Raw genomic sequence first — 10,820 nt, forward strand, 5'->3', positions numbered from 1 at the left:
TTTGCGTGAATGTTTGCACCTCAGTCTTCAGCCTGATGACTCTTTGAGGTGGATAAAATTTGGCTAGAAATTTAGTCACCAAGTCATCCCAACTAGTGATGCTTCCTTGGGGAAAGGTTTCAAGCCATTGTGCGGCCTTGTCCCTTAATGAGAACGGGAACATCAGAAGCTTGTAAGTTTCAGGATTCACGCCATTGGACTTGACAGTGTCACAAATCCTTAAGAAGGTAGATAGATGTTGATTTGGATCCTCCAATGGTCCTTCCCCAAACGAGCAGTTGTTTTGGACCAATGTAATGAGTTGTGGCTTCAGTTCAAAGTTATTTGCATTGACATTAGGGGTGAGAATGCTGCTTCCACAATGTCTAGCATTTGCAAAGGTATAGGAGGCCAATACTCTCCTCTGCTGTGGGTTATTGTCAACCCCTCCTCCTAGATTAGATGGATCTCCTTCCATCTCGTGATATTCTTCCTCAGATTCTTCCTCTCCAACAATATTTTTCCCTCTTTCAGCTCTTCTTAACCTTCTAAGAGTTCTCTGGTTAGTTTCAGATAAAACAGGAATGGATCTCCCTGTACCTGACATACAAACAAAACAAAAGAAACACCACCAGTAACACTTTAATCTATTGCTAGAATGAAGTTTAGTTTAATCAAAATTTCAAATAGTTAGTGTGTCAGTCAAAAATTAGAGAAACAGAAAAGAAATTGTGCTTGATCTAGATCTCCACTTCATGTAATCATTGTCAATCTATTTCAATCCCCGGCAACGGCACCAAAAACTTGATGTGTATTTTCGGAAAACGAATTCCAAACACACAAATCTAACCGGCAAGTGCACCAAGTCGCATCAAGTAATAAAACTCACGGGAGTGAGGTCGATCCCACAGGGATTGAAGGATTGAGCAATTTTAGTTTAGTGGTTGATTTAGTCAAGCGAATCAAGTATTGGTTGGGTGATTTATGACTGCAGAAACTAAATTGCTTGAAATATAAAGGGAGAAGGGTAGATTGCAGAAAATTAAAGCGAACAGAAAATAAAGTGCTGAATCTTAAAGAACAACAAATTAAATGGCAGAAACTTAGAACGCAAAAAATGTAAATTGCAGAATCTTAAAGTGCAAGAAATATAAATGGCTTGAATTGTAAAGGGAATTGGGAAGTGGATTTGCAGAATTTAAACAAAGAAAAGAAAAATTCAACAGACAGGAATGTAAAAGATGGATTCAATTAAACCGGATCTTAAATGAAAATGAGAATAAGCTTGGTGTGACAACGAAATAAGGAAATTGAAATTGAAAGCTATAGATCTCAGGACTCAAGAGACTAGATAGCCAAGTCTAGATCTCACTGCCTTCCTAGATCCAGCAAGAACAATTGTAAAGGAAATAAAGAAATGTAAATTGCAGAGGAGTGGAAGAAGAAGCAATTAACCGAGATGGAAACTCAATGCTAAAAATTAAACAAGATCCCAAGGTGAGATTGAAACAGAATTTCTTCAATACTCCACCCAAGATCCAAAACAAGAAAAGTAAAGAGTGCTGAGCAAGAACAAGGAAGAAGAGAGATCAATTCTCCCCAATTCTCTAGAATTCTAAAGCAACAATTCAAAAAATGTAAAGGTGAGCTTTCTGTAAGTGTTCTAAGAAATGGTCTTCAAGCCTTGAATTGGGCCTTTGCTCTTGATGGAATTGGGTTGATAAAGGCCTTGGTTGATTGCTCTTGGAGTTGGAGAAAGATCCATTGTGAACCGGGTTGAAATCATAAAAGTTTGAGTAAAAGTTTGAGTAAAAGTTTGACGCAAACTTTTACTCAAACTTTTTATACCAGATTGCTTAAGCTTGCTGCTACCAACGTTTGAGCCAAAGTTTGAGGTCAAACTTTTGCTCAAACGTTGGCCCCCTTGTAAATGTGTGTGGCGCCAACGTTTGCCAAAAAGCTTGAGGCAAACGTTGGCGCAAACTTTTCTCCTCCAGGGTGTGCAAGTGTGGCGCCAACGTTTGCCAAAAAGTTTGAGGCAAACGTTGGCGCAAGCTTTTCTCCTCCAGGGTGTTGGTTTTGTGATGCCAACGTTTGCCAAAAAGTTTGAGGTAAATGTTGGCTCAAGCTTTTCTCCCAAAAGTTTGAGCTAAAGTTTGAGGTAAACTTTTGCTCAAGCTTTTTTTCCTCTGGAGTGTTTTCAATTCTTCCAAAAGTTTGAGCTAAAGTTTGAGGCAAACTTTAGCTCAAACTTTTTTTCTCTGGTATGTTTTCAACTCTTTTAATAGTTTGAGCTAAAGTTTGAGGCAAACTTTGGCTCAAACTTTTTGTTCTCTCTTGATCCTAGCCCTTCCTTCTTCCTTCAACCTTCTTCAAAGCTCTTTTCACTTATCATCAATCAATCAAAACAATCAAAGCTTTGCCCCAAATCATGAGATTGTGTTTCTTTCATAATATATGACAATTATAGCATAAAATCTCATGAAAGTTCATGAATTCATACATGGTTGATTGAATCAAAGGAAACATGGAAATCTACCCAATTGGCTTGCTTATGGCTTAAGAAAATGCATAAAATCAATTGAAAACAAAAGAAAAAGGCTAGTGAAACTAGGCTAAGATGACTTGTCATCAAGGTATGGTTGTAACGACGCAACTTCTAGAACGTCATGATCGTACCGAAAGTAAGGCATTACTAACCTGTTTTCCTTTATTAACTATTTACTATTGAGCCTTTAGTTTGATATCGCGATTCAGTTTTATAGAAAATTCTAGAAAAATTTTGTTTTTATTAATTAAAATCATATAGCAAACATTTCAAGTAATAATAATCACATAATTATTAATAATAATATCTGTCATACAAAAGATTTTAAATAAAACTCAGATACAAATTCTATCCCTCTGTATAAAATAAAAACCTTAAGCAAAAAGGGCAAGGGAACTCTATGAAAGCAAATTAACTCATACATTTAACTCGTAAATAAATTCTAGAATTGCCCGCAGCTTCAAACTGAGTCTTCGAACCTGTATCACTGAATGGGTGGAAGATTTTGGGGTGAGAACAAACCACACGTTCTCAGTAGGTAATGGGAATGCCGTAAAAGTAATTATTAACTTGCAAATAATTAACATACTCAAGGAAACTATATTATTATCAAACCTTTATGAAAATACTATTCTTGGTTTTACTTTAACTAATTATTTACCTCTTTCAAAGAAAATCTCTAAGCTCAAACAAATTCCAAAATATAAAACTGGTCACATTAAGCATTTCTCAACCACACAATTAATTTTCAATCACAACGTCAATTCTTAATCATCATCATACATTCACCAACTAATAGCACTAACAAGAGATTCAATTCAGCACACAAACAAGTCACAGCAAGGCAAATAGCACAATCACAGGAAGTACAACGAGCAAATCCAATCAAATGCAAATGCACAAACAAGGATGATGCATGTCTAGCCCTAGTGCAGGTAATGAGCTCATTTGTCGGTTTCTACCCGCTCCTGACGTAACCCAGCATTACCAGCCGGATATGGCTTTCCTGTTGGCAATACCCCTGTGTACAGGAAATAACCCCTCTGCCACCACAGGGTCCACTGCATACAGGAAATAACACATCTGTCACTGCAGGGATGTATGCCGACACACCTTCTGTATATAGGAAATAACCCCTCTGCCACTACAGAAATGGAACAGGTGGTCACGGTACTTCTGTAGCAGGAAATAACCCCTCTGCCTTACAAAAACAAAATATGGATCTGTACCGTAGGAAAGCGTTCTCAGTGATCACACCATTCTCTATTTGACTGCCTCACTGCAGCAGATGATCATACAAGTATATCTGGAGTTGCCTTAACGCAACAAATGAATAAACACATCTCTTGGGTTGCCTCAAGCAACAAATGACTTTTCAACAGGTCCTCTGCTTTTTATTCTCTTTTATAATCATAAATACGCAAGCGGGACAAAACCCACGTCCTTGCCAACAATTTCACAAACTGAATACCTTTCCTCAAAAGAATCAGTGTAATTATCATCATAAGTTATCATTCTCGTTATTCATCTCCAGTTACATATTCTTATACAATATCTCTCTCTTTCTTTGTTCAATCATGCTATACAGACTTTACGACTTCCACTTTTGCAACCTCTTAACTCGAACCAATTTTAAAACTATTTTCTAGTTTAATTTTCTTTCAAAAGACTCAAGAAAGTCATTTGTTTTAAATTCGTTAAATACTTTTCAAAACATCACCCTCTTACTAAAAGTAACCAAATAAAACTCTTTTTTCAAATTTACTAACTTCCCAAAGACTCAAAAATCATCTCTCTCTTTACTATTCAAATTCAAATATTATAAATTCATCAAACTTCTAAAAAGTAATCCTTTATTTCAAGCTTAAAACATAATTATTTTCGTATTGAATTAATCTCAAAACATAGTTCCTTTCTTAAATAATTTAATTTTGAAACATAAACCTTTTTTTGGTAAATCGAATTTAAAATAGAATAATTCTTTTCTTAACTAAATAAAACTCAAGTAATATAATTTTCCAAATTCAAAGCTTCTAAAATAACTTTTCAAATGAAACCTCAGATTTTTATAAAATTTCGGCACACCACCCCTAAAACTCAGACTTAGCCACCCTTACAGGTTCCCTCTTTCTCAACATCTTATCAAACTTTTATCAGCAGTTATCACAGCAACAGAATCTAAATAATCATCTCATTATAAATCAGTTTAAGACAAACATCCGAACATCAATTAAAATCAGAGTTTCCATAAACCATTCTTTAAAAGTAAACCAGTCCAGCTTCAAAGATTCATAACTAACATTCCAAACACCAACTTTTCATATTCCTAGTTATTTTTAAAGTCCTTTAGTTATTAGCAAAGTTACCATTTCATTCTGAAGATCACACTTTAGGAAAATATTTCAGTAATCAACCTTCAATCCTTTAACCATTCTCAATAATCAACTCCAGTTAACCTTAAATCAACAATAACAACCAACTTGACATAATCGGATAAAATTCGAATCTCCAAGAGATCCGTTTGTCAAATAAACTTTAACTTGTTCTTACAATTTTTAATTTCAATCTTGGTTCATTTAAACTCAATTCAATACTCCACACAAAATTATCCAACCAAATTAGCATATCCAATAAATAACATTTTCCAAACCAGCTTGCAACAACGTCCGTCATCTTCAAATAAATCTTAACTCAACAACCAAATTAAGAAATCAATGTAACCCGAAATTTAGGTAACAAGCATAGCCTCAAACCAAAATCAACCTCATCAATTAATCACTTACGACAATGGAACCAGCCACAATCACAGCCAAGTTAGAATCAATAAATCATGACACAGAAAATTAGTCTAAGCATTACAAAATTATTTATATACTCTTAAAGTTTACTATATTATTTTAGAAAATCATAGGTTCTCAAAACAGTTTAATCCCTTAGTTCCAATCCTTCAATAACCACCAAAACCAATCTCAACTAGTTACAAGTAAACTTCACAGCCGTTCCCATTCATCAAATATCCAATTCAACATCAAACAAGACAATAATTCACTCAAAATCAGAATCTCAACCAATTCATCGCAGAATCAATAATTCAGTCACATTTCACAACCGCATCTAATTTCAATTATAATTCAAAGTAACCACAACCACATTCAATTCTAATCATAATTCAAAATAATCACTTCAACTAACCATTCTCAAACATATTTCAAACAATTCACATCAATTAATCAACTCTTAATCATTATTAACTATTTGCAATTATCCAAATAACTTTGTAGGTATTCTAAATTAAAAACATTTAACTTGTAAAATAAATCCCCTACCTCAGAGTCAAAACTCGCAAAAATCACTAAACGCAGCGGCTCCATTAGCAGTTTCCAGCACCTATTTCTATGGCAGCATCAGCAACAAGGAAAAACGGCATCCTCCCCTTTCTGGTTTGTGATTCCAGTGGCAGCAGTGAGATTCTCGAAATAGGATAGAATCAGAATGAGTGACAAAAACCTCTGAGCAGTTCCAGCGAACTCCATCAGTGGTTCTCCGACGGCCAGAACGACTACAACAGCAACAGACAGCTCAATGGCGGCAGTGCGTTCTCGTCAGATTCCATAAACCAGAAGCAAGGGCAGAACTTGCGACCCCCTCCCTGTGGTCTTCCTGCGATGACGTCCGGCGATGCAGTGGCTTCCTCTGGTGGTGGCTCGGACGGCAGCAGCGACCATGAAGGCTTCAGCGCTGGTGACTAGCCTCAACGGAGCTTCCCTGCTGCATTTCTCGTCGGGCTCCTTGGTGGCAGCAGCAGCGACGAGATCCACTTCCATCGACGTACAGTGGCAACGATGAAGCATGATGGCGACTTGGCAGCGGTGGCGGCAGAGCTTTGATGGCAGCAAGGCAGTGAGCTAGACGGCAGCTGGGTAGCAACTCCATGGCGGTTGGGCAGCGACGCGACGGTGGCTGGGCGGCGAGTTCGGTGGCGGATCAGTAGCAGGACGCAGCTCCCTTTCTCCCTTCTCAGCTCTCCGTCACTCTCTCCATCGAGCCCTCTCTCTATGCTCTCTGTTTTGCTACTGAATGTTACGCTGAAGGAAGGTTGGAAGGGGGTGGAATGCAGCTGTGGTGACTGGTGTGGGGGCTAGGGTTAGGGTTTCTTAATTTGGGAATTAGGGTTTCTGATTCAATTTGGGAATTTAGGTTTAGGAATTAGGATTTTATAAAATAATATGGATAGATATGAATAGATATTTTGATAAAATTGAAGGGTAGAGTAATTTTAAAATCAAATATACTCTATTAAAAATATTTAGGAATATTATTTATCATTATATTGCTAAGTTCAATTAATTATTTCTAATTTAAATTGTAAAATAAACATATTAATCACATTTTTATAATTAATTTAAACTTCAATTATCGTGAAACTCTATTTAATTACCTTTAGTAAACTAATTTTCTTAAAATAAAGTTATCAACAAATATAATAAATCACAAATAACTAATTATTTGATTTTCAAAAACTAGGGTTGTTACAATGGTCACTGATTATACCACATGTATTTCCAAATCAAAGTGTTGGTAGGATTATATGTCACTATATCCATCCAAACCAAAATTTGGTCCAACATGAGAAAGCATTTTTAGCATGATCTCTTCATTCCTCTTCCAAGGTTCCGAAGAGATTGATAAACCACTATTTTATAGTTTATCTTGTGCTCAATTGAGTGGTTTTTATCAACTCTTTACCCACTTATTCATACTATCTGCAAAGCTGTCAGCTTGACCCTCTCGCACTAAAACGGCCATAACATGAGCTACAGAGATCCAAATGACACGGTTTCAGTTGCGTTGGAAAGCTGACGTCCGGGGCTTCGATTTGATATATAATATGCCATAGTTTCTGTGACGCTAGGCAACGGGGTTATGTGACTCACGCGGACGCGTCGCAGTGGCAAAAAACCAGCGTGGCAGATTTCTTCTCCAGCGATTTCTGGGCTGTTTTCGACCTAGTTTGCGGCCTAGAAAACACAGATTAGAGGCTATAAAGTGAGGGAATGCATCCATATATGATCAAGCTTTCATATTCATAGTTTTAGGAGTAGATGTGGTTTTTAGAGAGAGAGGTTCTCTCCTCTCTCTTAGGATTTAGGATTTAGGATTTCTCTTAGTTTTAGGAGTGCCTCTCGATCCCAGGTTCAATGTTCCTTTTATTTACTTTTCCAATTTAATTTATGAATTTTCATGTTAAGATTTGAATATTTTATTTAATATAATTCGAGGTATTTCAGACTTATGATTGCTCTCTTTAATTTATTAATGCTTTCTGTTTATCCAAATTATTTTCATTCAAGTAGACTTTCTTCCCTTTTGGCTTTGGTTAAATAATTGGTGACTCTTGAGTTATCAAACTCATTGTTAATTGAAAATTAGAATTCTTCAAGAATTAATTCGAGTTCCAATAACTCTAACTTTTCCCAAGGAAAGACTAGGATCTGAGGAATAAAAATTAATTCATCCACTTAACTTACCTTCATAGTTAGAGGTTAACAAAGTGGGAGAAAAATCCAATTCTCATTATAGTTGATAAGGATAACCAGGATAGGACTTCCAGTTATAATACCTTGCCAAGAGTTTATTTTATTATTATTATTTTATTTTTCTTATCATTCAACATACTGCTTCCTTACTTTTTAAAACCCCTAATTTACAAGACTCATAACCAATAATAAGAACATACCTCCCTGCAATTCCTTAAGAAGACGACCCGAGGTTTAAATACTCGGTTATCAATTTTAAAAGGGGTTTGTTACTTGTGATAACCAAAACGTTTGTATGAAAGGACTTTTGAAGGTTTAGAAACTATAGTTGCAACGAGAATTTATCCGCAAATTTCTAGACCACGCAAAAGTTCTCTCTTACACTAGCATGTCCTCATGCTAAACTCAAGAGAAGCTATAAAGCTGAAGAGGAGTAGTAGAATGTATGAAATGCAACTTATCTATATGAATACAACTATATGCAAAATAATTCTACCTACTTGGTTAAAAGTAAATAAGTTCTCCAAGACAAATATAAATCAAATTTCACTAATTCAAATTATACAATAAAGGACAAGTAAACTTGTAAAAAGAGAGCTCATAAAAGCAGGGAACATAGAATCAAGCATTGAACCCTCACTGGTAGTGTATATCACTCTAATTCTCAAGTATCTAGGGTCAATCACTCTACTCTTCTCTAGTCATGCTTTCTAAAATGTGTTCTTCACCTAACCAATCAACAATATTTAATATACAAATGCAAACATCATGAGGTCTTTTTCAAGGTTGTAATGGGGCTAAGGTAAGGGTAAAGGTGTATATATGGCTAAGTGAGTTTTATAAATTGAATCTTTAATTAACCTAAGCTTTCACCTAATATACATATACTCTATATACTTTTAAATTTATGCCTAGCTACCCATAGGTCCCACTTTTATATGATTCCCATACTCATGTACCAAAATTTTGATATTTCTTTACTTTTATCACATGTGCATTGATCTTTTTTATTAACTTAGCATTGGGGTAATTTTGTCCCCTTATGTATTTACTTATTTATTGAATATTTTTGGATTTTTTTTAGAGAGATAGGCATGACTTATCAATGCACATGGATTTTTTATTATTTTTCTATTTTGGTTTTTCATGAGTAGGTTCCCAAATTTCCAATATTCAAATAAATTAGAAACATGATACATTCCCTTATTAACCCATGTTCCCACAATTTCCCCACACTTAGTTGATGCACAATCTCTATTTTAAGCTAACCAAAGATTCAATTGGGGTATTTAATTTGTTTTTCTGCTTAAGGCTATTGATGTGGTAAAATATAAAATAAATGGGATTAAAAAGGCTCAAGGTGGCAAACAAAGGTGATGTAAAGGGTAGGCTTATTTAGGATAAGTGAGCTAAAATCAAATAATGGCCTCAATCATATGCAAACATGTAAATACACTAAATATTGGACATATAGACTGAAACAAAGTAAAGATCACAATTACAGAGAAGTAAACACACAAGAATAAAATATTTATGGTTAAATAATGTAACCATATAAATAAGCTCAAATCTCACAGGTTGTGTGTTCTTTAGCTCAAAAATCATGTTCCAAATACAACTTCAAACAAATTTTACACAAAAAAATTTTGATTTTAAATTAGTGAAATTTTTTCAAAAATAGGATCTTTAAAAAGAAATTTATTACTTTAACCAAGTAGTGACTAAATGCATAAAATCAAACAAATATGCAATTAAATATGCAAATGCAGCAATTAACAAAGAAATTAAAATATTGGTGTTGATAAGAAAATACTAACCCATGGAGATCGGTATCGACCTCCCCACACTTAAAGATTGCACCGTCCTCGGTGCATGCTGAGATGTGCAGGTGGACGGGTTGTTCCAACTGATGCTTTACTTCAAGGATTGTGCAGATGGACTTGTTTGTCTCCCCTTTTAGAGGTTTCTCTCTTTTTCCGTCTTCGGTGGCCAGCCTGAAAGAAGAGAAAAAGAAGAAAAGTAACCCAAAAGATAGAAAAAAATAAAATATGGGTGTTAATGCCAAATGATAAGGGTCTCATTTACATGGAAGCTTCAATATGTACGTGAGAAAACAATAGAAGCCATGGCATACCAGTGGTGCAGAATTTGCAACAAAGGAGAGGGGAATGTGGGTAATGCAAGATAGTATATCAATGCAAAAGAAGTACAAGTATCATAAAAGATTAGCATTGATTTAAATAATGTTACCCAATCAGAAAGTCATAAGCACTAAAATAATACCAGAAAAGATATAACAGTTGAATAAGAACATTTGAACACCAATGGAAAATAATAAATTTAGAAAAGAAAATAAAAATATACAAAATTAAAATGCAATGAATGAAAGTATGCAAATAAATAAAATAAAATAAAACATAAGAAGAATGAGAAGGGAAATAAATAAAGTAAGAAAGAAAGAAGAAAGAAATAAGAAACGATAAAAAAAATAAGGAGTTGGAAAAGAAAAATATAAGATATTTTGGCAGAGTTGGATGAGCTGTGCGGCGCAAGTGACGCGGTCGCGTGGGGCACGCGGTCGCGCGACTTGCGCTTAAACTGATTGACGCGGTCGCGTCAATCACGCGGTCGTGTGACCCGTTTTATGCTGCTGGCACGAGGGCAGCCTCGCGCTCGCACAACTCTCTGTTCAAAATCATTGAATGCCAAATATTGGCTGACGCGATCGCGTGGGGCATGCGATCACGTGAGTGGCC

This window comes from Arachis ipaensis, chromosome B10 (genome assembly GCF_000816755.2).
Source record: "Arachis ipaensis cultivar K30076 chromosome B10, Araip1.1, whole genome shotgun sequence".
NCBI classification, from domain to species: Eukaryota; Viridiplantae; Streptophyta; class Magnoliopsida; order Fabales; family Fabaceae; genus Arachis; species Arachis ipaensis.